We start from the raw sequence: 27,630 nt of genomic DNA on the forward strand, positions 1-27,630 counted from the left end.
TCCTTTGTCACTGGAAGTGCTAAATTTGGTTCATTTCAGCTTATTCTTTCTGCTGGGATCACCAGGGAACCATCCCTTATTACAAAAGATGAAGGCTGCCCAGATGATGCTCTTCTCTTCCATCTGTCTGTTAAGTCCTTAATCTCCTACACCTGGGCAGCTTCTAATCTTTTATTTGCTTTATGTACCAGTGGCTCCAAGAGGGACAATTCGGTGTCGCATATGCCAAGCAAGTTCCCCTGTGTCCTAAAAGGGCATGCTGCTTCCCCAGCCAGCCGGGGAAATGAAGTGGGTTCTGTTCACAAATGGACCTGCTGGATTTAATGCATCCCAGTTAGCAAGTGGCATTCACTTGCTCTAAAACCAGGAGTGCCCTGTTGATTGGCAGCAGGAAGCGCCTTGTTCATGTGGAGCGTTCCTTTTTGCTGGGGCACTCGCCTCTGTGAATCATCGGCGCACGGCCTTTATGATGTGGTAAAAGTCTCTCCTGCTTTTCTCATTGCCATTTGTGACTCAGTTTGGAGCCATTTGAGTTACTTAGCCATGGCCCTGAGCTGTAAGGGACAGCAATTTCAAATGAGTTTGTGTTTTGAATCTGCCTTGGTCAAGGTTCCTTTTTGGGAAGAATAGCAAGCAGAGGGTAGTGAAGGCGATGGTGACTGCTGTTCCTCAGCCATCGCTGTGCTAACTTAATTTCAGTGGGCGCTGGTGCCAGGATGCTTACAAGTGGGGGACTGATCTCATTTTGAAAATGGCAAGTTTTGTATAATATGATTATTTACGGAATTTGAAAAGGAAATATTTAAAAAATACTAATATATTATTATTTAATGTGGGGGTGTGGGATGTCTGGAAAATACTAAATAGAGTGACATTTGGGCTTTAAAAAGCTACCTAGCCACACAAAAGTTATTTAATTGATGTCTGTGATGGTAAGTTCTCTCTTCGTTTTGGGCCACCGAGAAGCTATTAAAACCTTTTGTGTAACCCATGCTGAAGGAGGGTTTCCCTTCTTTCTACATAGCTACTGCCACCATATTTCACTATAGCTTGTTCCTTACAGAGTAGGACTGTAGAGCCTTGATTTGGTCTCTTAATTCCCAGCATTACCAAACGCTCCTTTACCTTAGGTTTGATTTGGGAAGATCATTTATACAACCTGGACCCAAGGGCAATCAGACCCCTCCTTGGAAAAGATCTTTCCCACAGACTTGGGTCTGGGGTCACTAGGATGTGGAGAGGTAATCCATCTTTCATGTACTTTAATTAGATTTTTAGGAACACCTAGCAGGTGTTGAGTTAGTGGAGGAATGAGAAAGGTTCTCTTTAAGATAAACTTTAGGCTATAGAAATGGCCTAGTGGTCTTGCAGAAGACCCAGGTTCAACTCCTAGCACTCACTTGGCGAGTGTCTGTAATTCTAATCCTAAAGTATCTGGTGCCCTCTTTTGGCCCCTGAGTGCACTGCATGCATGTGGTGTTCAGACACTTGCAGAACACACACACACACACACACACACACATGCATGCACAGCATACATATGCACACACCATAGAACATGTCCTTTTATAGCACAGCTGTGATTTATAACCTATTGACCTGTTTTCATATTGTGTGGACATTGGACATTTCCTAGGGTATAGCAACCCATCAGTTTTAAATGCCCCAAGTTAGAGTATTACTTATTTAAATGAACTCAATTAATTTTCTCTTACAGCCTTGGCTCTTCTCCTCAGGTCTACGGTATAAATACTGATGCCCACCTGTCTCTCTGCAATCGTGGAAAGGTTTCATCCACCCCTGTCCCCAACTGTGCACCATCTTTCAGTGTATCTGTTCTTCTGCACACATCCACGTGTAGGTAATTCTCTCATCTTTTGAGACCGGAATATTCTTTCCCTCTGCACGAGTGAATGACATCATGTTGGCATAGTCGTTGTCAATATTCTATCTCAAAAAAACCTCACACTCTCACATTCATCTCGGCTCTTCCACCCCTTCTATCTCACTGGTTTCTTGAATTGCAAAATTTCCTTTGAAATGGGCTTTTATTCCCACCCTGCCCTGTGCTACGCCGCATGTTCTTCACCTCAGGCCACCATAGGCTTCTGAGTAGTCTTATATCTTGTTTTTATACCCAGTTCATGTGTTATTGACTCCACGTTAGTGTTAAGCTTTCCATAGGAAGGTTTGCTTTTTTAAACTTCACAGTAGTTTTTGAACACATTTTATGCTAATGTGTCTAGACCCTACTTTTCTCTAGTTCGAATATTAACACATAACCCTGTTTTCCAAAATGTTATCTCCGTTAGAAAGTGAATTGTCTTGTGATTCTCATTTTCTTTTGTTTCCTAATTCCCCTGAACATGGTGTTGTTTTGCTTTCTGACTTGTCTACCTCAGAGCCTCCTGTCCTTCTGTTGACATTCACCCTACTTCCGTGGGTGCTTTCATTGGATGTGGGAACAAATTCTTGTATTTATTTGTTACCTGTAGCCATGACTATAATACATAGTACATGCTAGATAATAGATATTGGTGGATTGATCAGTAGAAAGATGCTAATTTCATATTACGAAATTAGACTTGCAGTCTGCCTGTGAGTTCTTAGTTTTATTGTGGGAAGCAAGTGTTGAAAAGACACCGAACTTTATTATGTGAGAAATGAAAGATGTGGATTTTATTCATGACAATGGACAGATCTTATATTTTTCTGATATGAAAGGTCTGATTCTCAATCTGCTTGGAGGTCTCTATCTGACTGAATTATAATCTTTATGCTAACCATAAATTGCTTATTTCTCCTTTTAGTGACTAATTTGTTCTTTCTTATATTTGGTTTTTATTTTTTGAACTAGAATCTTTGTTTTTTTTTATATATGTGAATATTTGGCTGCTGGGTATCTCTGTACCATGTATGTGCCTGGTGTCCACAGAGCTCAGAAGAGGGTATGGGATGCCCTGGAACTGAAGTTACGGATGGTTGTGAGCCACCATGTGGGTGCTGGGAATTGAACCTGGGTCTCCTGCAAGAACAAGTGCTCTTAACTACCGAGCTATAGCTCTCCAGAGCCGAGACATTTTTCTTTTTCTCTTCCACTCTTCCATTTTCTATAAATAAAGTAATAGAAATATCAATGCTAACTGTTCATGCTGGGCATTTTTCTAGCTTTTGTTGGGGGAGCGACAAGGGGTGAATTTGAAGATAAGTCTAATACTATTTAATTTTTGTGTATTTGTGTCGTGGTCTTTGTGTTTTATACATGTGAGTGGTGTATACACCTATGTGTCCCTGCCTGTGCATATGCATATGGAGGCCAAGTAGGATGTCAAATATCTTCTCTTTTATTGGGCTCTCCTTTTCCTCTGAGACAGCATGTCTCCTAGAACCATAGTTTCGCCTTTTACACTAGGCTGTCTGCGAGTGATCCATTTATCCATACAGGCACAGACCTGGTTTTCTGATGCATTCAACTCAGAACTTCATGATTTCAGACAAATCACTGTTCCTGCTCATCAGTTCTGTTGGCTGTGGTAAATCCAGTGTTGGTTGGCAATTCATACAAAGTACGAAAGTTTGGTTTTATTTTTTAAGACAATTAAAAACTTTTTTTTTAAACAAAAAGGAAATTAAAAATCAAACTTATCTGCTAGTCAGCTTTAATTTGAATGTTAGCTAGTCTGCACTGAAGTGGCTATGATTACTGAAATGATAGTTTCAAAAAGATAGTTCTTCAAAATTAAAAAAAAACAAGAAAAACAAACAACAAAAAGTCACTTACTGTGTGTTCAAACTTACATTTATGTTCCCTTTGAGACTTACACCAAAAGACTGTGTTAGATGTCAAGAAAAGAAAAAAAAACATTGTTTTCAAATCTTGATACAAATAAGCCCTTTATTGCGTTTCTTTATATAAGGGTGAAGTGGCTTTTTAGTTTTGCCATTTGTAGGGTTACATCTTTTAACTGGGAGGGCTTTCCTGACTTTTCTCTCTAGCCTCCGATGTCAAAGACCAATTGACCACAGGGCCTGTGGGTAACACACACAGACAGTGACTGAATAAGCCAAGGATTGTCTTCTGTTCAACTGGCTGTAAGAAAACATAGCTGTTTTATGTATTTTACAATCAATAACTTTTTTTCTTCTCCACTTTCAACCAAAAGAGTTTTCATTGCTAACCTTCCGTTGAAATCACTTGTCCCATGTGGCTTGTAAAGCTTGGTGAGATAAGTACGTTTAAAAGTCTCTTTGATAGACTGCTGCCTTTCCTGTGTATGATGCAACCTGCTTCGGGAGTGATGGTTAGCTGTGTTCTCCCGCTCAGCATTCTGCTTTGGCTGCCAGCCTGTGGAGAAAGAGCTCCACCATGCCCAGTAGATTGTCAGTGAGGGATGGAAAAGTACCTAGAGCTGTATTCTCATTTCTGTTGAGTACACCACAGACAAAATATCAACACACCACTGGGCAGTTTTCATGCTCAGAACTGCACGACATGTTCTGTGATAGTCTTTCAGGGCTGTCTCCCTCCCTCTCAAGCACAGTGAAGCCTTTGTCTTCTTAAGGTAAACTCTGCTGTTCACCTCGTCTCTAGACTTCAAGTAATTATTGAATGAGTGTTGTAATGGAGAGAATCTGCCTTTGGAACTAGAGTCATAATGGAAATCTCATGCTCTGTAAGTTCTAGGCAAGAAGTGTACAAATATTTCAAAGAGCGTCTTATCATCTCTGAAAAAGCATAGCTTGAACAATTTGCTTTAGTGCAGTAAAGTAACAAAGAGAATTGCGACACTGCGGCCTTGACTCAGGTTTTTTAGCTTCAGATCATTGGCTGCTGCAGATACTCTTCTCACACGATCTGGTTGGAAGGAGTTAGATCCAGGGCTGCTGTCGCTGTGGGTAAAGTACTTGTTCAGCAAGTGTGATGACCTGAGTTGTTTCCCGGTACCCATGAGTCTAACCTCAGGGTTGAGGCGTATCTGGGACTCTTTCTGACCATCCTTTATATTCAAAACAGCGAGCTTTAAGTTCATTGAGATGCTGTTGCAATAAATGTGGTAGAGAGCTCTTAAAGAAGATACCCAGTGTTGAGCTCTGGCCTCCAGATATGCACATGTCGGCAAGCAGTCCTGCACATGCGTCAATACATGCCATGCACACTACAAGAGGGATTTTTTATATCTATTTGGAGAATGGATGGTTTATACCAGAGTGTTGTGTGTTAATATGGCCCTGCATCAATCCTTATAAACCGATTTTAATACAAAGGCAACCCAGACAGTGTGAGGACCAAACACTGATGAGACACGTAATGGGACTAACCTACGGAAAGTGTTTGTTCTCAGTCCTTCTCATCAATCGTAGGAACATCTTCACACCCATAGTCCTACAGTGAGACCATCTTTTATAGATCAATAAAACCTAATGTTCTAAAGGCAATGCCTGAGTCTCAGGAGAATATCCAGGGGAGTTCAGGGGTAGATTTCACAGACAGTAAAGGGAGGCTAGCTTCAGAAGATCTTGTGAGGAGCCAATCTCAGTACTTGGGTGGGCTTACTGATTTAAGAGACTCTTATTGTAGATAGCAGTTCTCAACCTGTGAGTAATGACTTCTTTGGGGGTCACACATTAGATATCCTGCATATCAGATTCACCATAGTAGCAAAAGTGTAGTTATGAAGTAGCAATGAAGGAAGGCATTTTATGTTTGGAGATCACCACATCATGTTCAAGTGTTGCAGCATTAGGAAGGTTGAGAAACACTGTGCTATAAGAAGAGAGATAAGCTGAGAAAAGGCATGTTTTCTCACAAATTGTTTGGATACAGAACAGAAAAAAGGTAAATTTATTTGGAAAGTTAGCTTAAAGGTAAGAAGGCAGAAGTTTTTAACAGTTTCACAAATGCCTTGTTAATGTACTTCTGCCGTGTTGTATTTGGTATTTGTGAAGAACAGCATTACCGTTCAGCAATAGTATTACAAAATCGATGTAGCGGTCAGCTCTGCAAACTATGGGAGCAGCTCTGTGTCCTACAACATCAAGTACTAATTCTTTAAGTAAAAATAAATCAGACACATGCATCTCATTGGTATTCAGATCTGCTCTCATCTTTAAAATGCTTAAATGTTTTGTCTACCAAATAGTTAAATCAATATAAATCTATTATTTATAATGGGTAAACTTGATTTATAAACCTATTTTTTTAATCTTTCTATATCTGGGTTCTTGTAAAACTTCCTGAGGCAAAGGGGGAGGCCCACTTGGAAAAGAATTTAGGGAGACATAATTTATACAGTAGCTTAAGGAGTGAGAATGGCTATGTGCCAATCAAACCTTATTTGTGAACACTCAGAGTCTACTTTATATATTTTCAGTGTTGTGAAATATTATTCATTTCTTCTTGTTAGAGCCCATCCATCTAAATATGTAGGAGACATCACTGTTTGTATCACTGTATAGATGAGAACAGGCCTTAGGCTGGGTTTGGCTGGCTAGAGGTGATTTACCAAACTGCTGTATAATAGGGAAAAACTTCAGGGCAAGGATGGCATATTATCTCTTAAAATAAGTATAAAACACGATTTTTTCCCAAGTTCTCTAGAGGAAAAATAGTATTTATAATGTAATAATTAAAATCAAGTCTGTAGCAATGACAATGCTGGACTGAGACCTGCTCATCTAAATGTTTCAGAGACCCAGCAACGTCACTCAAATGCGGATTGGATCTAGACTAGAGCATAGTAGCAAAGTACTGATTCAAATATGGTCAAGGCTGCAGCCTTCTAGGTCCTGTTTTTTGTCAACTCTTCAATCCGGAGTCACGAATATTAATCCTGTCGTGAGCAAATGCAGCCTCACAGTCATAGACGAGGAAGCCTCTACGTACGAATGAAAATGACAATTTGAATTTGATGGCAGTTCTCTAGAGTTCAAATCTTTGAAAACAGTTTGTATATAGAACCGGTATTCCTTAACCTCAAAATCCTATGAAGTCACCCAGCGATACCATAGGTGGTCAGTCGTGTATACCGTGTCTGCTGTTCACAAGTCACTGTTGTCAACTAGAAAGGGAGTTTAAGGTAGATAGCTTGCTTAAAGCGTCTTGGGCGCAACAGAGAAAGAGACAGAGGGGAGGGAGGGAAGGAAGGAGAGAGGGAGGGAGGTGGAAGGGAGTTCATCTGATATGCTTATCCATGTGCTTGAAGAAATAAAAACCATCGCTGAAATCAGTCTGCCCCCATGTCTATCCTCTGCTCAAATTCTTCTTCATGCATCCATGGTTAACAATCTTTTCGGGGCAGGGAAATTGTCTAACACTTGAACCTCTCCATTTCCCCTCTCCCAGAACACTCCCCACCAACTGCAATGGCTCCTTCCAGTGCCAGGAGAACATGGCCCCAAACATTAGGACCTTTGCCAGGCTCTTCTTACCCCACCTGACATGACTTCCTCGAAAATACCCTTATGCCTTATCATCTTTCTCCAGAATCTTCCACAGTGAATCTTTCACAGATCATTCTGTTTAAATTAATAACCTGTCTTCCAGCTTTCAAAGTATATAGTCACCCTTAGGCCTCACTGTAGTTTCTTTTCCAGAGCGGTTGTTATTACTAATAAGTCTTAGAGTACTAACTGCTGGTCTGTCCCCTGCAAGCCCCACTTCTGCGTGTATGTAATACTTATTTATTTTATTCAATGGCGCATTCTTGTTTCTCAGACAGTGCCAGCAGTGAGATATTATTGGGAGATATCTCCTGGACAAATAAATGAATTATACATAATTTAAAAATAAAACCACCTAAACATCCTCATTATCTGATGGTAATTGTTTTTAAAAAGACCATCGAGTACAATTCTACACATTGAAACATAATGGTGTTTTTATTTATGTCATCTGCTTTAGACGTTAAACCAGAAGTTTTCTTTATATTATGCTCAATGCCAGGTGCTGAGTATAGAACCAGCACAGTACCTTTTCTTCATAACTTTCTTTGCTCTAAGGCAAGAGCAGTACAACATTAGGATACAGGTAAATTTATAACTCTTTCCAGAGTATGTGTCAGTGCTTAAGAAGTCCAGGAAAAAAATGTTAAACACAAATTATCTATGATTGCAGCCATGTAATATCTTCATCTTAAGTAATATCAATTCACATAAATTATAATGCAATTTTAACTTGTAGAGAAATCCCCCCGCTGAGTTTGGTAAATGTTAATCTGAAATAAACACTGTAGACACATTTGCTCTGAGTTGCATATACGTTTTACTAGAGCACACATTAGATGGCTATCCTTGCCTTTGACAGCAGACTGCCAGATTTTACTGCTTTGAGTTTCTATTACCTCACACTGCCTTAAAGATACGACGTTATTACAATGATTTATGATTCTGTATCCAAGGTAGAATAAAAAGGCCTACATTCATGTTCATGCCTGCTTCAGGGGGATTGTTTTCTAGCACTTTCAAATCCTGCACCACTCTGGGCTTTGGAGATGGCTCAGATGCCCAGAGCACTGACTGTCATTGCAGAAGACCTGGGTTCAGTTCCCATGTGGTGAATCACAACCATCTGTAACTCAAATTTCCTGGTATCCTATTTTCTGTTCTCCTCTGTAGAATACTACATACAATATGCACAGACATGCATGAAGCCAAACCACTCATATACATTAAAAAGCTATTCATCCTGCTGGGTGTTGGTGGTGCACGCCTTTAATCCTAGCACTCAGGAGGCAGAGGCAGGCGGCTCTCTGTGAGTCGGAGAACAGCCTGGCCTACTGAGCTGAAGCACGATTAATAAAAGCTCAGACTCAGAAACTGGGGTTCAACCTGAAGATCTGAAAAGTAAAACAGCCAATCCATGGCTCTTACCTCCACCTCAGTCCTAAAATGGTGATCCTGCCTCGAGGAATCTCAGAAGGAGACTGTGTTGAGAACTGTTTCCTCCCATTTTATAATCCTCTCTAGAACTGGGATTAAAGGCATGCACCACCCGGTTTCTATGGCAACTAGTGTGGCTACTGGGATTAAAGGTGTGTGATACCATAACCTGGTCTGTAAGACTGACCAGTAGGACTGTCTCACTCTCTCAGATCTTCAGGCAGTCTTTATTTATTAAATTATAATTGAAATGCTACTACACAGTGCAAGTTCCAGGATAGGCTCCAAAGTTACACCCAAAAATCCTGTCTCAAAACACCAAAAGTTAAAAAAAAATAATCTATTTGTAAATCAAGGCACTTCTCAGATACACTGATAGGAACATTAGGAAAGAGGTTTACAGAAAAACAGGGGAGACTCTGCTTTAGTGTTTCCTGACAGTGCTCTTAAACCCTTTAGTTGGAAAGGGTTTTATGCATACATTACAAAGGACCAACTACGTGGTCACAAAGACATTGTGTTCCCTAGGAGGAGGTTGATGAATGGCCCCAAAGAAATACTGCTCCAGACTTGGCAGCATTCTCACCTCCATACAGTACTGAGGTGCTAATCAGTTGATCTGCCCTGTGGAAGCATCAAGGCCAGTTGTGCCTCTTTTCTGGAAAACCTTCCGTATGGTCCCTTGTGAGATGCTTGCTAACTTCAGTGCTTCTCTCTGTACACAGCATTGCCTAGAAGATTTGCTTAAAACAAAACAAAAACAAAAATTAAAACAAACAAACAAAAACCAAAACCATCTTCTGGCTACCAATCCCAGACATTCTTATTTCACTCTTTTACTTAGGGCAGAGCCTGAGACTCCAGCTTATGTGGAAGTGGGCCAACTGGAAGATCTTAGGTTTCTCTTAGCTTTTATTTCTTCCCCCATTGTTTGATTGTTTGTCCCTTTTTCAATTGTGGAGAAGGGGGAGGAGGTAAAAGGGTTGTTGGGTTTTTTTCTTTTTTTGAATGAAACGTAATAGTATCAGGATATTGGGGTTCAGAAATTTATTCTAATTATGTGTTGTGTTTTCCACATAGGCCTCAAGGTATTTTAGAATAAAAACAGTCTTCTGCCTTCTCACCCCAACTTTCTTCAGATGTTACATCTTTCCTTGGTATTTGTTTATCCTGGGTCGTAGGTGCCTTGTATGCCCTTTGAACTGTTCTATGCAAATGGTGATTCCTCATTAAGGTCCTCATCGTTTTCGGTTCCATCTGGTTTTACAAGTTAAGTTTCTTACTTTTGAACAGTGAATGAAACCTGGTGCTGCCATGCTATTTTATAAAACACTTTGAATTTGAATAGAAATTGTTCAAAAATTTTCAAGACCACACAAGAGGTTTTTTTTTTTTTGTTTTTTTTTTTTTTTTTTTTTTTTTGCATTGTGTGCATCTGAAATATCCGCCGGCACTGATCATCTAGTTAAATTGTAAAAGGAAACAGGATATCACTAATGGAAGGATTTTCACACAGAATAGTGAAGCCACCAGTGGAACTATATTCCTCTTTCTGTGGGATATAATGCGTTTTTTTGTTCCATACTATCATTGTATATACACACAAATATATACTCTCTTTGTGTTGTTACCACAAATGTGTACTCTAACTCACAAAAATATGGGCTTTGTATGGTGAGGGCTGTGTCCTTCCAGATTTACTATGTCTTTTCAATAGGTCAGACCACTATGTTTACTTAAGTTTATAAAAATGATTTTTTTCTGTATCGGTATTATTTAATAAAATATAATTGAGTTTAGTCTAAAATATTTATAATGTATATTATCCACATGTTGTAGGAACTATGTCCGTTTTAAGTTTTCACAGTAGATGAACAAATATCTGGTTCATATCTGGTCTGTGTGTACCTGAGTCAGAGAACATGGAGAAATCAGCTTAGAGGCTTCATCTCTCTGGTGGTGCTGGAAGGTGCCATGCACCCTGCAGAAAGAGAAAAGAAAGCATCAATTTCACCCAGCTGTGAACGCTGAAAGTTACAACTGCCCCGACAAGATATGTACATTGGCATTGGTGCAATAGCGGCATGAATGTTATGAGAATAACCAACTGGTTTCTGATTGGCTCTAAGGCCCATTTCAGGAGATGGATCCGCACCTGGCACTACTAAAGTGGCCAGGAACCTGTGGCTAGACAGGATATATATTATGGGGAAGGTACAACAATACTATTAGTAAGTAGCTAACTCTTAAATAATTTTTTGTTTTCTATTTCATGTTATTTCAAATATACTATATCTAAATGAAAATAAAATGTAATGAACTTTATCTTTTCCCTTCAATTGAATATGAAAAACTAATTTAATAACTTTAAATATGCAAAATGCTGGTGGCCATTTTTTATCATTCACTAATTACAGAGAAGCAAGAAGCTATAATCTGGAACACAGGAAGATTCCTCAGTAGACCAGCTTGCTAAATCATATAGTAAGAGAAGAGTAGTCCCCAGGTAGCATTCCTCTTTCTGAATACTCTCCATTGAGACATGTGCGTGAAAAGTGACTTCTTTAATCACTGCTCCTAGAAAAGTGGAGACAAAACTGTCTGGAGGAAAGGCTGCCAGGTAACCAGCAACAGGCAGTTAGAACAAAGAGTGTGCAAACCAGGGTGAGGTCGGGAATAAAGTGATGGCAAACTCGTGGCTGCCATAACAAAATAGTTACTGCTTTGTCTTTTTCCAGTATATTGATACTACAATTAAATTTAATATTTTAAAGTTGTAAAATGCATTTAAGTAGTGTTTGTAATATGATAAGGTAGCAAGGACAGTTTACCAATGGTCTGTAACACGAAATCCTTATTGTTAGGGTTGGAATGTTTCTTGTCTAAAACTCAAGGTCTTGGCAAGGTGATATTTCACCCGTCCCCCATTTCTTATAAAAAGAAACCAAATTTCCTTTTCATGTCCACTACAGAATGCACTAGTCACTATTTTCGAGGCTGTAGCCACAGCGCCATCTTGGAAGCAGAATACAGCACTTGTCGAAGCCCAAAACATCCATTCCTGTGATCTTGAACGTCTGTTCCTCCAGAATTAAGGGAAATAAATGTACGCCATATAAAAACCTGCTTCTGTTATTTTGTCATAGCCTCATGAAGCAGACTAAAACCAAGTCCTTATTCTGTACAAACTTTTTACTTAAATTAACTTCTTTAAGTTTTGCATAATTAATTAAAGTTTCATTATTTCTCACAGAGGAAACTGAAGTTTTTTAAACTAGAGATACAAGGCTAGTAGATTTGTTGGTCACTGAAGTATTAATCATCTTATTGTACATGGCTATTCTTTCCCAGGAGGGCGTTTTTTATTTTCTTAAAAAAAAAGGATGTTGGAGATTATTTTAAAAGTTTGAAATTGGAGGTAGAGTTATAAATATAAATTAACCACAGCTTTTTACATTGCCCTATTTTTCTATCTTGTATATATGCATGTACGTCTGTAAATATTTACATTACAATTCAGAGTCAAAGTGAATATGTCTTTGTTGGAGGAAACACAAAGAAGGAAAATGTATAATGCAAATGCACCCTTAATGGGCGGTACATTTTGAGTTTTGAAAGGAGGAAGAATTTCGGGACCAGATAGAGAAAATAGCAGCTATCAATTCCCACAGTTGTGAAAGATTTTGGGAAATTATGTTTCTTTGCATTTGGATCCTGGAGGTAAAATATAAATAATATTTGAAATAGAAATGTTTTCAAAAGAAGAACCACATTTGTTGTTGTTCACACACTAATTTGTTAGTGTTGCCCGAGCTGCACTTCCATGGTCGCTCACGTCTGTAATTTCAGTTCCAGGGGACCGGATGACCTCAGCTGATCTCCATGGGCACTAAGCATGCATATGATATACAGAAATACATGTATGCCCAACATTTATACACAGAAAATAAATAAACCTAAAAATTTACAAATTGAAATAGTCTAATGTTTACCTATGCTAGCATTTTCCACATTTTTTCCTTAAAGGTGTATTTGTGCATTTTTCACCAAACTTGGTGGTTTGTGTTTACAATACGCAGCATAAATTCCCTGAGAAATGTCTAGATTACCATCATAAACTAACCAACACCATTTGTAGCACTGACTTACCTGTGTTGCTGGTACATTCTTGGTTTTTCTGTGACTAAAATAAGTTTTCTTTGTATTCGTTAACTATTTTTTCTAAGTCTCTGAGATCTATTAATTTTCCTTTTGAAAAGTTGACTAGTGAACTTGGTAAATTCAAATAGGCTTTTCATTCTCTTCAGCTTTCTATTGGTGGCCCGCAATATCTCCTCTAAAGAATTCTCTACTTATCTCTCGTCTTTCTAACAGCAAGATATATGTTTGTTTTCTCTTTCACTTCCTAATGAACTTTAAAAGCCACGGACTTTTTTGTCCCAACTTTCTGTGGTCAGGGAGCTGATATTGGAGCTGATATTCTGACAAAAACTTCACCATGTAATTGTAATAAAAGTGGTTAAAAACAAAGGCTTTTCAGCTTCTTATTGTTAGTATGTTTACATGTGATCCAGGCCAACTGTAAGGAAATATAGAGCTGGAAAAGCCAGGAAAACAGATAATAGCTTTGAAGTACCATCTTAACCAAGGAAACATACCTGTGCAAGTTTGATTTTGGGCAAGGACTGTTGTGTTTGGGTCCCACGTGGACAAAGGCGTGTTATTCCAAGGAGAGATTGCGAGCTGTGAGCAGAGTGCCTTACAAGGATCAAAGTGATGTAGGATCTGTATGACACCAGAAGACCACCAATAGTAGCCCGCAAAACAACACCGACCCCGTGTCAGGAGAAGGTCTTATTCATCTGAGTTCTAATTTTGACTGGGTCCCTCAGTACTTTTGTGACTTTGGCTGTGTTCCGTACTGTATTAATTTCTCTCGGTAATTTTAGTAGCTAAATGAGTTCAAAGTCAAGGTGTTGGCACGAGTGTGTTTCTTTTGGAAATATTAAGAATGAGTGTGTTTCCTCACATTTACAGCACGAATTGACTAGTGCTTACTTCCCTTCCTTTAGTGTCTATGTCAATATCAGTAGCGGGAGGTAGATGTGTTCCTAAACTTTTCTGTAGCTCTACACCACGGATTTCTCCCTCCCCTCTACTTTTATTGAGACACGGTCTTCTGTAGCCCAGTTGGCCTAGTTTTCAGCATGAAGTATAGATGGAGACTGCTCGTTTGTTTCTGCAGCCGAGACCTGAATGATCACACAGAAGGTATATTAATTACAACACTGCTTGGTCTGTTAGCTCAGGCATCTTATTAAATAACTCTTACATCTTAAATTAACCCATTTTTATTAATTAATGTATCACCATAAGGCTGTGGCCTACCATTAAGTTTCTGGTGTCCGTCTCCTTCAGCAGCTACATGGCATCTTCCTGACTCTGCCTTCTTTCTCCCTGAATTCAGTTTAGTTTTCCCCACCTAATTCTATTATGCCCTGCTGTAGGCCAAAGCATTCTTTATTAACCAATAGTCATAAAATGTGTTCACAGCATACAGAGGGGAATCCCACATCAATGAAACTGAGGCTGGCCTTGAACTCTTGATCTTCTTGCCTCTGCCTCCCCAGTGCTGGAATTACAGGGACGTGGTGTCACTATTTCCAGTCTATCAGAATAAAAAGACATTTGCTGTGACATTGTGCCACCCTACACTGTGGACAATTCAGGGATTTGAAGTCTTCTTTTAAATTCAGCCTATTAGTGGTCTGAATTCCCCTAATGCAGCATCCTTCCCAAGGCCTCAGATTAATCTATTGCCATTTCCTTTGGAGCCATTATTCTGCCTGTTACACTGAACATTTATTTGATTCCTTAGTTGTAGTAAATATTTTTGAGAAATTCCACCCAAAGGGAAAATTGGTGAATTGCCTGGTTGCATGCCTGGTAAGGTACACTGTAAGAATTCAGTTAGTGGTACCTGCCATGATTTCTTATTTTCAAATTGCTTTTCTTATTACAGCCTCAATTTCTTGCTTATTCTACCACATGTTTTTTAAATCAATCTATATTTTCTCCAGTGATTAGCCATTTCAACATATTTGTACACTAACAAACATATATGCAAGGATTCTATATGCTAGAGATTGTGAGAGTTTAAAATTTAAATTCCTTATAAGAAGTGTTCCTTAAAGCACCCCACAGCTTACTGTTTGGCAATCTAATGGCTCCTATTCCCAGATTTTTACATCATTACCTTCCAAACGTGAACCGGCCACAAGAATACCTGGAAGTCTTGCTAAATGTAGACTTCATGTCCATTCTCAGTGTCTTACTGGACAGGATAGGAAAGGACTTAGAAGTTCCTATTTCCAACATGTTTCCAGTGACTGTTGATGTGACCTGTCAGGGACCACACTTCGAAGGACTGCTCTAGAAACATCTATGAAGAAAAAGGGGACCTCCCATCCCTTGCGTCGTTAAACATGTCTCTGAGTCTTTAACTGAGACCTACCCAGTCACTGCAAAGAGAAGAATAGTGGCTGAAAATGACAAACTTTAATGGAAATGCATAATTTTCCTCCCTGGAATATATATCTGCCCCGAAAAGTAGTGCTGTTTTGAAGAAGAATGTGCTGTAACAGCATGTAGTTATCAGGGTGTCTGCCTAAATGAGAAAGAGTGGCTGATCAAGACTCATGTGGGATTTGCTGGGTTTTCCATCTTTTACCAATCAGTCGAGCAGGCTGTTCTTCAGTTGTGAAAATTGTAAAACGGAATGGTTCCATCTGAGCTTGCCTCCACTTCACAAATCAAGCGCCTTTTAATAATTCTGTCTTGCAGTTACTAAACATAGTGCCATTATTTTGCAACGTGACATTTATGCAGCATAAAGATACTTCATTGTTATATAATGCATGAAAAACAAAACGTGGGATTAATAATGTTGGACACATCCTTGAAATTGCCCTTGAATTATAGCCGCATTTCCCTTCTAACGATTTCTGTCATGTTTAACCTGAGATTGCCTTGATAAGGAGTCCTTGTGTAAGTTTTTAGAACTTCCTTTGTCTACATGAAATATGTTAATGTGACATAGGTTCACGTTTTCCCAGCTTGTCTATGTGGTAGGAGGCTGAGACTGTAAAGGAAGGACAAGAGCTCAAATATGTCTCATTAATGCCTTCAGGTGTGTTATTCAAAAAGTATGGATTAATTGATCTCTTAAAAAATACGAGTTTGAAAAGATGTTTAATGTCATTGCATTGATTGAATAATAATAGAAAATCAGATGCATTGTTCCCATAATTTGATTTTGGGACCATTGAAACTGTACAAATCATGCACTCTCTTTTAATAGTTCTGTAATCAGACTGGACTCGGATTTTTATAAATTTGATTTGTGACTCATTTCCTTTAAGAGAGACACACGTAATGAATTGTATTTGGTGTAATGTGAATGCTGATTCGAGTGGAGTGTATTTTCAAGGTAATAGAGCTGGATGCTTCTGGATTCTGAAACAGACACTGCTTCTAGAGATGCAACGTGAACAGGGATTTCCAGGTAGATCATATTATAATATCCTCTGAGTGCATACAGATAGATTATCTAGCATTCTCCTTTAAAAATGAATGCTTTACCATTCAGAAATACCTCCGGAAATCTCTACTAGAGCCTACAAATACTCACTTACTATGCTGTTTTTGATGACTCAGATGATTCAAACACTTGGAGGAACTGGTTACAGCCATGATGCTCATGAGTGTGGTAGGAAAAGACCTTGAGAGTTGGGATTCAAACGGGAACCAGAAGACACTATATATTTTTGAGAAGAAAGAAGAAACATGGTTTGAGATTTTGACAGTGGACAGGGAATTTGATATTTTTAATTTAAACTTAAAAGCACTAAAACGATATCTGCTAAATTTTAAGAATTTCCAGTTTTTAAAGGTAGGTTCATTAAATGTATGTTAACCATGTGTTAAACATTAACTGACTATAAAATAGGAAAGGAAGCATAGTTCAAGATTTTTAAGAAGAAATTATTTTGCCTTCTAGTGTTTATAATTTAATACAGCGTTGTTTATTCTGTTAAGTATTTCAATGGTTTGGTTTCATCACCTGTGATGATGAGAGAGATTATTGGAACTTGCAAGTCAAAGTAGACCGGAAACCACAAAACCTGTGATTTGATTGTCATGCATAGTGAACCATATGTCTGATTAACCATTACTTTCTTTGCTCTATCCTTCTCTAAATTAGACAGTTCTTAAAGAACCCAAGCAAGCTTCATTAAAACAGCAATAGAAAATATTTACAAATTTTTCTCTACAAAATTGAACACATAGAGGATTCGGAAAAAGCCTAGATTAACTTTTATAGTGGCATCTCAAAAACATACAGTTGTAATCTTCAAAAAAAAACTGCCAATGAAGCATTCTTTAAAATATTATTTAATGTGTTGGTATTCTTTGTGTGTGTATGTATGTGTTTGTGTGTCTGCGCCAAGTAATGTCTCTTGAGTTGCATTCATATTGAGAAAGAAATACAAGAATTCAGAATGAAAACAACCAATGAACATACAATAAAATAGAAGCCAGCTGCGTGGAAGCCAAAATAGTGAAGCCCTAAGACAGGAGGGGTCAGAGCCTCAAGCTTAAGAATCATCTTTGTATATATTAGTTATGAGCCTGTCTTGGTTATAAGCTTCCCCAGCATTGGGTGAAGAAACAGTGTATCAGTGGGATGATAGGTGATTAGGAGATAAGACAATACATGGAGCAGGTAGGTCATAGAAATTTGATTGAAATGAGACTGGTTGTAAAATAACTCCACAGTAATTACGATGAAATTAAACATTGAACAAATGAGAGACTAGGGAACTGGTCAAGAGCACTTATTATTTCAAAGGTCTTGGGTTTGCTTCCCAGCACCCACAGGCTTTCTCATAATCAGCAGTTACCAAAGTTGAAGGGCATCTAACAGGCTGTCATGTGGTGCACATAATACATGCAGGCCAAACATTCATAGAAATAAGTGAAATAAACTTAAGGCCATTTAATCAGGAAAAAGGATAGACTATGCAAACACTTTATTAAAAAGGTAGATAAAAATAGATTCAAAGGGAATGTTAATACAATAGATGAAGACGAAGATGAGGGAATGAGATCCAGGCAGGTAGGCCGAGCTGTGGAGTTGATCATGGGCAAACGATGGTCAAGTTATTTACCAAGAAAGTGGGAGAGAAGAGAAAAAGTAGTGATGGTCCACATTTTTGACTCTGCGGAAAATAGTCGAGGGCCCTGTTATCTGGTTTTCCTAATGTAGATTGATCAAATTCAAAATAATGGGCTTTGCTGAAGTCTGAGAGGCTAAAGAATAGAGGCCAGGATGAGCAACGGTCCCAGGTAACCAGCGTCCAGAAGGATGATGTAATACAGCGTGAAGACTGACTAAAATATGAAAGAAGAGACTTATTTCCCACCTTTGTGCAGGGCAACTGTGGCTGTTGTCCTCCTGAACAAATAATTGTCCAGCTCCCCAGAATAGGTGCAACACAGAGCAATAACTGGAAGAGGATACCGTGGTGGCAGTGCGTGGCCAGCGGTGCTAAGGAGTGAGCACTGTTTTCCTAACTTTGCCTTCAGGGTTTGGCCACTTGATTCTCACACATGACCAGTGCAGTTCCAGCAAATCTTTCTTCTGCTTCATTAATGCAGAAGTGATAAAGTCAGATTTTAGTTACCCTTGTGCAAATTTGGTTAGGAGACACAAGGAGTGTCCCTCGTAGTCTGTGTATGTGTAGAGAGTAAACTCAAAGAGTAAGGCCGTTCCTTCCTTCAGCTGTCAAGCCTTAATGAACACGAAGTATGACACCTCACATACATCATTGGAGTTAAGATATTTAATGACTTTTTCCGTAGTCTTCTTTATTGCTGGCAATCACTTAATACTGAAACAATTTAAGATTAAAAGTATATGTTTGTGTGTGTTATATATAAAGGTTTAATATATACGTAACACAACACAATGTACATCTTTTCCAGTAATAAGGGCCTGATGCTTGGCTAGGTACTTATTTTGTACGACCTTACAGATATACAGTCAGTCCTGGTTTCTTGGTTCCAAAGGGAAGATGATGCTTTTAACCAGCTTTGTCTGTAATAATTATCGTAAAGGTTCATAGACATTACAAAATGTTCTATAAACATGTCTTTTCTTTCTTTGTTTTTAAATTTTAAATGATATACTTTGCTATTTTTACTTTTTAGATTTTACTATATTTCCCTCTTCTCTGTCTCCCTTCAAACCCTCCCATATACCTTCCCCACTCTTCTTCAAATCTGTGGTTTCTTTTTGTCACTGATTGTTATCGAACGCATATTTATATACATGTAAATACATATATATTCTTAAATGTTCAGTGCATATAATGGTACTTGCATTCATGTTTTCATGGCTGATCATTTGGCATTGGACAGCCAGGTAGCGTTCTCTTCCCCAGGGAAGGTTATCTCTCTCATTTTCACCCTTCCTCAGTTGCTTATGGTTCTTTGTGTGGGATTCTGGCCTTATAGACTTTTCTAATTTGCACGTTCATTCGTATCATCATTGTTAAGCTCAGGTATGGGTGGTCGTGTTGTCCTGATGTTAGCTTCTGCTGTTACTAGGAGACACCATTTCACAACAAAGTCCCTGATTCTTTGGTTTGACCTGTCTTTTGCATAGTTCCCTGAGCCTTAGGTGTGAGAGTGTTTTGTAGGGATATTCACCAGGCTCCACAACTCTGCATTTTGCATTTTGTTTGGATATGGTTTTCTGTGATTGTCTTGGTTTGTTGTAAAGAGAAGTTTCCATGGTGAGGAATGAAGACTCCACCTATCGGTGGGTAAGGAGAAATGTTTATAGATTATTAGTGGTTATCCTGGTTTAGTAGATGAGTGGTTATAAATTCTCCTCTGATAACCATGATTTCACTGGCACTGAGTAGTTAGCAAGATTTTCACTGTCAAGCATGATTCTCTTGTTGGGTGGGTCCGATTAGAGAGCTGTTGGTTCCCACCAAGGTTTGTGTGCCAGTCCTAAACACATCTTTCTTATAATATCACGTAGATTTTTGTAAAGTACGTCACTGTGTTTTGCCCTTCCGACTCTGGTGAAATGTGTTCTGATATTTAGAAATATAGTTCACAATGGGAAACATTTATTCTTTCATTTAGCACCTTTAAGGGAAAAGGCATTTGAAGCAAGGTAACATTAAAGACTAAAGGTAGAAGGTTGTTGTGTTTATTAAAACAAAGATGGGTCAATATCTATGCTCAAGTCAATTTGTGTGACTGGTCCAAGCTTTGTTGGCAAGGCTGACTCCTAAGAATAGAGGTGAGGATGATGTGCTGAGTGTGGGGGTAAGGATGAGGAAGAGAGCTTTGCATTCTTAGGATTTTCTCTTTTGGCATTGGAAGAGACCTTGTAAGCACCAGATGCCCACCTTAAGATGTGCTCAAAGAATGAGAAATGGTCATATTTTGATTTACTGAATTAAGTAGAAATTTGTTTTGAAGTAAATGTTGAAAATATAAAATGCCAAATGAAGTCAGAATGTAAAGAGCTGTAAGTGCTAGGTCAGTAAGTTCAAGACTAGGGAAGGAGTGAGGGAAAGAGTAGGTGTGGAATACTGAATATCTACAGGGAAATATAATTTATTATTATTATTATTTATTAGCCACATATAGCTATATGGAATCAGGTGGACTTGTTAGTGGACCATTGTAGTTTAAACACATTGTAGTTTAAACATTGATTGTTTAAAACAAGCTACCTATTTTCTTACGTATTATTGATCTTAATTTGTGGTGTGTGTGTGTGTATGTGTGTGTCTGTTTGTGTGTGCAGACATGTGTGCATGTTCTGTGTATATACTTCGTCTGTTTTCCTGTATCTGAAAATGATAGTTGAAGAATAGCCTTTCTCCATTAGAGCACTGAAGATTATTCCATCCTCCAACTGATGCTTAGAATTTGCACCTGCTAACTAATTATGTCTACACAAAGGTACATGCATTGTAAGACTCCTCTCCAAAATAAAAACCTGCTCTCTTTGGGACACAAGAGGAATGAGCTAGCTTCTGTATGGCTCCCTAATTGTGAAACTATTGTCTGTTGTCTATCTCATGGACTGTTTTCTTAGCTCTCCTATACAACTTGTGCTCCCCAGTCAGTACCTCCCTCCCGTATGTTCACTGGCTCAGGCTTCGTTCACGCTTGGTCCTGCATGGCTTTGTGTCACCTTGTCAGGTTTTAAATTGATTGGGCACCCCTGAGGGGAAATGGTGCGTGAAGGACGTGAGCATTCTGGATGCCAGCGTAGCTATGGCGTGAGATGAGGGGCAAGCAAGTCAAAGGCAAGCTTGGTCCTGGCAGAAATCTCCCTCCAGGAGGGGTCAGGCTGCTTGCTTAGGGGAACCCTGTGTGACTTTAACCCCGAGCGCCAATGAGGCTTGCCGTACTCCTTGCAGGGGTGTAGTGCCAGCCTTGCTTGTATAAAATCTGATCTGTAGTATCTGATCTAGTCATAATCTCCCTACTTTGTCTAATCTTTCAGGAGCTGCTGCATTCACAGATCACCACCTGCTATTCTTTTAATTCTAATCGCTGTATTATTTCCTCTCCCTTCTTAATCTCACAAGTTGCGATATAATAACCCCGTGGCATCTATACACCCTCCCCGTTTTTTTTTTTGTTTGTTTTTTTTTTTGTAAAAGCAATCACAGTTCTTCCTACAGGTATCTGCTAATTAATCTTTACAGGATCCCTGTGAGGTAGACAGCTGGATAGGGCATACCACACACAGGCACCAGACTGAGCAGTTCCTCTATTGTGATAGAGGATTATGATTATGCCAAAATGTTTATTCACCAAATACATAAATTTGAAAAGATGGATGTAAGAAGATTCCCTGGGCAAAATATATGAACATGTTTACGGCAGAAAATTGCAATTGTAAAGCGAGCTTTATCTGCTTTAATGTTTAAAGGATTGCTCCAGATCTGTGCACTAAACCTCCGGCGAATAGCTTCTTTCCACTGTCTTGCCTTTGGGGAGTGACAGGACACAGTAAGCTAGAGAGCTGGGACCTCGATGAGTGGAAAACTAAGATTCTGCATAGCATTTCTTGTAGATTGCGGGTAGTTTCTGTGGTCTTTAGGAACTCATACACATATACATAAATCACTGGAGTAATATCGTTAGTTGTTTTTGATGCTAGCTTGATAACAGGGAATAGATATCTTGTCTGGTGTTGTATGCTTTGTATAGAGTTTGGTGTGGTTCTTCTGGATCTCAGCTCTTAACCCTGGGTTACAGCCCCATACTGGGTACGTAACTGAATGTTCAGAGTCTGAAAAAATTGGTCAGCAGTAAACTTCAAACTCAAAACCAAACCCATAATGACTATGCATGGCCGCTTGGGATGAAACATCAGCCTTTATGTGGATGTTGGGTATCCAGTACAAGTCCTTACACTTGTATTGAAGCTTTACTGGTTGATTGCTGTAGAATGGCTTTTTAAGTCGTGTTACATTTGCTCATGCTGTGGGACAATTGTTTTAATGGTGCAAAGATGTGTTACATTCTTTTATATTGCATTTGTTTGACTCTCTGATGCTGTGATTCTTTGTCTGTCTAAAACACCGCATTGTCTAATAAAGAGCTGAAGAGTCAATAGTGAGGCAAGAGAAAGGATAGGCGGGCCTGACAGGCAGAGAGGATAAATTGGAGGACGAATCTGGGAGAGAGAACAAGCAGAAGAGGACTTTATGGGCCAGCTGCTTAGCAAGCCATAGAGAAAGAAGTAAAGAAAGGGATACAGAGAATGATAAAAGTTCAGAGGCAAAAGATAGACCAGACCATTAAAGATAAAAAAAAAAGTGACTAGAAACAAGCCAAGCTAATGCCGGGTATTTATAAGTAATTAGCCTCCATGTGTGGTTATTTGGGAACTGGGTGGAGGGCCCCCAAAGGGACAAAAGAGTAATTAATAAACAAACAACAATGGCTGATACACCTGCCTACCCTCAAAGATGTTCTTGTCTTTTCTTTACTTAAGGCGGTTATATTGTTCTCCCCACCTTCCCTTTGACTTCTTCCTATCGTACATTTTGGAAAAACTCTCAGCCCTTTGATCCTTAGTCAAAAACACACAGATAAGCAAGTTAGTGTCAGCAGTGACTTCTGGGTATCTTAGAGAAACCTGAGAGCTGTAAGAAAATTGAACTCGTGGATCAGTAGGTGGCCAGTGCTCTGCATGTCCCTGATTCACGGTCTCATTAGAGAGGGATGCTCAGTGGGTCTCAATGAGTGGAGATGGGGAGGATGGACTGAATCTTATGACCAAGGTGCATCTTCATGTTAGCTGCCTATGGACCACGGCAGTAGAAACAAAGGGAAACACTGGTGGAGTTACAACAGAGCTTGCATGCTCAACGTGGAATTGGGAAAATAAGGCTAACTTTCTCTCGCCCCCAGGGGCTTTGAGTTTGGTCTTCAACTTCCTTTAACATTCTACTGTTTTATGTGTGACTGTGAAAACAAGAATACTGTTTTCTGTATAAAATATACTTAAAATATGGATATTCAAAAATTGAAAGACAAGATTATTTTGATTCCCCTTGGACCCTAGAGCTCAGTCAATACCCCCCGCCTTTGATTTGTTTAGAGACATTTGTGTCTTGGCAGCCTGTTTTCTGCTCTACCAGTCTGCCCTCTGACCCTTGACCAGTTCAGCGGGGTTCAGCACATGTCTTCTGTCTGTGGGGCCAGCTCAGTGTCAAGCTGTCTTTGTATATTTGTGTAGAGAAGTAATTGGTGCTTTGTGCCCTAATGTGGCCCTGTGTCACAGTGTCAGGTTTCTTTTGCCTCCTATGATCCTTGTGAAGGGTCAAAACGTGGGATTAGTGTCACCCAGACCTCCACTTGGAAGTTCAACTTACTTAATTAATGACATATATTGAAGGAATTATTTAAGCATATGATACACGAAGTATCAGAAAATTATCTAGATTTTAAGTATGAACACAGTGTGTCTCCCAAGGTTTTCTGAATATATACATGTGAAATATATATATATATATATATATATATATATATATATGTGTGTGTGTGTGTGTGTGTGTGTGTGTGTGTGCATGTAAACACACATATATATACAGTTTAAATAAAACATTTAAAATTTTAAAATGTTTTATTGTCATAAAATTTTTTTACCTTATTTTGACATTATTGTGATTATAATTTTCAAAAACTGAAAAACATGCTCATGTAACTGACACAACCAAAATATCTATTTGAGTCCTATTTTTGCTTAAATTTAATGGGTTATTTCTTTTTTAAAAAGTATACTTACGGGGTGCATATATTTGTGTAAGCCACGTGTATGCCCACACATGTAGGGGCCATAACATGTCTATCATCTCTGCTCTCTCTTTTCTCCCTCTTTTCCTCCATTCTCTCTCCCACCCCCTTCTCCCACCCTCCTTTTCTCCTTCCTAGTCAGAGATAATTTTAAAACCCTCCCTGACTGATGGCCTTTTCTAGCCTGCTGCTAACTATTGCTTACTGATATTCTGTTCGTGGGATGGTGGGGTATGGCTGGATGCAATGCGATGGTTGTTGATTAAAAAAGTGTGAGCCTTGATCCATGTGGGTGCTCCTCCTCTCACAGCAGTAAAAGCACTAAAAGTTGCTGGTTGGGGTGGGGAAGCTGTGTAGCAGAAACGTCAGAATCATTCTTGCCAAAATCAATGGCCTCCTGGAGAACACAGCTCTGTCTTTTCCTTGTGTTTAACTCTGAAATTCTGTTTCAGGGGACACTTGGTCAGAATATTTTCCACAATTTCAGTGATAGAGCGAGAAAGGAGAGAGAGAGAGAGAAAGCCTTTGCCTTCTCTATTTCCTTGGCCTCCGACTGCACTGATTCCTACCTGTGTGCTGACGCTTGCACAGATTTAGCTGAAGATCATTCTGTAGTCCCCTGAGAAAAGTCAGTCATTGGGGGAACGAATCCATTTTCTTTGGGTCTTTAATTAAAAGTGTTTAATACTGAAGTGCCTGTTGCTTTTTCATTTTCTCAACCACTGTGAATCAATAACTTTCTATTTTTTCTTGATCTTGGGCCTGATTTATATTAATTTTTTGTCATTAATTAGAATCAACCTGAACCACATTTCAAGAGGAGCGCAGGTTTCAGCACTGGACAGTTTTTTCAAGTGCCCGTTTTCTTTCTTCTCCTCCTTCTTCATTTTTAATTTGCCCTCAGTAGAAACGTGTGCTTTCCCCAGGGATTGGTCTCATTTTCAGCTCTGTTTAATCCTCCGTGCGATGGTCACAGTGTGAGCTACTTCTAGCCTAAGTAAGAGCTTGGGATGATTAATGACTGAGTGGGAAAGCCAAACACATGGGCCTTTGTGAAGGGAAACCATATCAAACCAGTCCCATTTCTCCTCCCATCCTGGACCCTTTGCTTGAAACCCCTTCCTTGACCATCTTATCCCTGATGAGAATTATCCAGTTTTTGGACATCTGAATTTGTTCAAGTATAACAAGAACACTGAGCAGAAAAGCCAGGAGGATTGTGTAGGAACTGAGACTTATTTTGTTAGATGTATCTCATTATCTTAGCCTAAGGATTTTTATCCTCATTTTCTCAGCCGGTGCACTAGACATTCTTTATAGTTTGTTTTTGATAACTGTTTTTGCTCGTTCCATTCTGTACCAAGGGTAGATAATGTTGATGGATAGACTGAGTCTAGAGACCAGGCTTCCAGCAGGTTGCAGTCACTTTTTGGTGGCTTAACAATGTCTTAAGCAAATGTTTCCCAGCATTAAGGATGGGCTGAGATGATGCCGTTATCCGACTCTCACACGGCATTTCCTTTCCAGGTTGTTCTGACACTGCTGGCCTTTCTTTAGGAAAAAAGAAAACAAACTATTCATTTAAAGGGTAAATATAATTTCACCATGACTTGACTTGGAAATACAGGTTATTGGGTGTTTCGTTAAAACTCTTTACACTTTTTAAAAGATGTTAGAGGTTTTTTCTTTGTCTCTAATTTCTTATATATTGCTCATTTTTATTGTTTTTTAGCATCATTACATAGCACACTGTATTGTTCTGCCATTCATTCCAGATACTCTTCTACGCTGCAGAGAAAAGCTGGGTTCTTTCGCATGTTTTCTTCCTATTTTAGGGTCTTATTCTTGCTTGGACTGGGAGACTGGAATTAGTTTTAGCCTAAGCCATTGACTGAGTTCAATCCATAAATCTTGCTAGAATGTTATTCTAACCACACAGAAATGGATGTGTGTCCTTTCCCCAACCTTTACTTCCCTGGTCAGGAGTCAGTTTTGAGCTCGGCTGCCCAAACCCCTCATGTGCTCCTAGCTCCTTTATTGATCCTCCTTCAGAATCCGTCTCTATTATTACTATTTCTAGAGTCAGGGTCAGCAAGAATATTGTTTTGAGAGATCAGGTCACGTATTTCATTAGGATGACGTATGTTTGTGTTCTGACCTCTCTCCTCTAAGTTGATTCCCAGTGTTTTGGCTCTTAGTGCTCTTAGATGCCGGATCCCTAACAGAGGACACAAGATAATTTTTTTTTGGGGGGGGGTTGGTTTTTTTGTTTGACACTTTCATAGTTTGTCAACAAAATCAAAAAGTGATATAAATTGACAACTGTTTTCACAGCTGTGTTATTTTCTCTGGTAACGATATTATGACTCTTAATTTAAAAGATCCATCCAACCAATTACTTTGATTTATGCTTCAGAGATGCTTTTATAACGCTTATCTCCAGGTTAAATGTTCAGCGTACATTTTGCTGAATTGTTTGCTCTGCGAGCTTGAATAGAAAGCAGACGTTTTGAGAGACCTGTTCAGAGTGCTGCTGCTGTGCTTGGTTATGTACGACAGACTGTTTAAGCTGCAGGACCTTGACTGTCTTTGCACAGAGAAGATGTAGAGAGAAACCTCCATGCCTACGACTGGGCACTTTGCAAATGGGGAATCACCTTTTGTACTAAGACCAGAACACTCAGTTAAAAAAAAGTTTAAAAATATATCCACAGTTTGTTGAAACAAACTTTAACTGATTTGTTAAAACATACAGGTCTGAACTGAAATGTCAGTTTGGATCCTTTTCAAGTAGCCATCTTGAAGTTATAGGTGTCTAAAGGGAAGTCATGTTTGGACTGGGTTGTTTGAAAGCCTGCCAAGCTTTCTTCACTGATATTATCCAAAACGTCTGCCCAAGGAAGACATTTCTTCCCTGTGGGACAGGCAGAAGGACCAGGGCAGCTAGTGTCCTGATGGTATGGATGACCTCGCCAAATCAGATCACACTGTGAGCTGGGTGCTGCATTATTGCTGCAAAGTTTTGAGCCTGTGTGTGGGTATCTAATATGAAGTTTGTAAATGTTTATCATGAACATGTTTGAATTTTTTAAAGGGTTAATATATCCTTGAAGCCATTATTCATCTTTCCTGGGATGAAATTATAAACAAAGAAGGAACACCTCTACAGAAGCAAGCATTACTTAAAAAAAAACAGGAATTTGATTCTTTCCAACTTCTGTTTTGAGATTAAAGACAATGTTTTTGATATTTTATGTAAAAAAAATGGTAGATAAACGTAGTAGATATAAATTTATGTTTATGTTACTTAAAGGTAGCATAAAACTTTATGTTATCAAATAGAGG

General features: G+C 39.0%; 1 protein-coding gene across 13 annotated transcripts in view; it reads left to right on the forward strand.

Annotated features, from left to right (window-relative positions):
- Positions 1–27,630, forward strand: part of Ptprk (protein tyrosine phosphatase receptor type K) — a 525,156-nt gene that overhangs the window by 198,076 nt on the left and 299,450 nt on the right. The window lies entirely within an intron of this gene.

This window comes from Microtus oregoni, unplaced genomic scaffold (assembly GCF_018167655.1).
Source record: "Microtus oregoni isolate MIOR12 unplaced genomic scaffold, Mior012 000006F_ref0000085, whole genome shotgun sequence".
In the NCBI taxonomy this organism is placed as follows: domain Eukaryota; kingdom Metazoa; phylum Chordata; class Mammalia; order Rodentia; family Cricetidae; genus Microtus; species Microtus oregoni.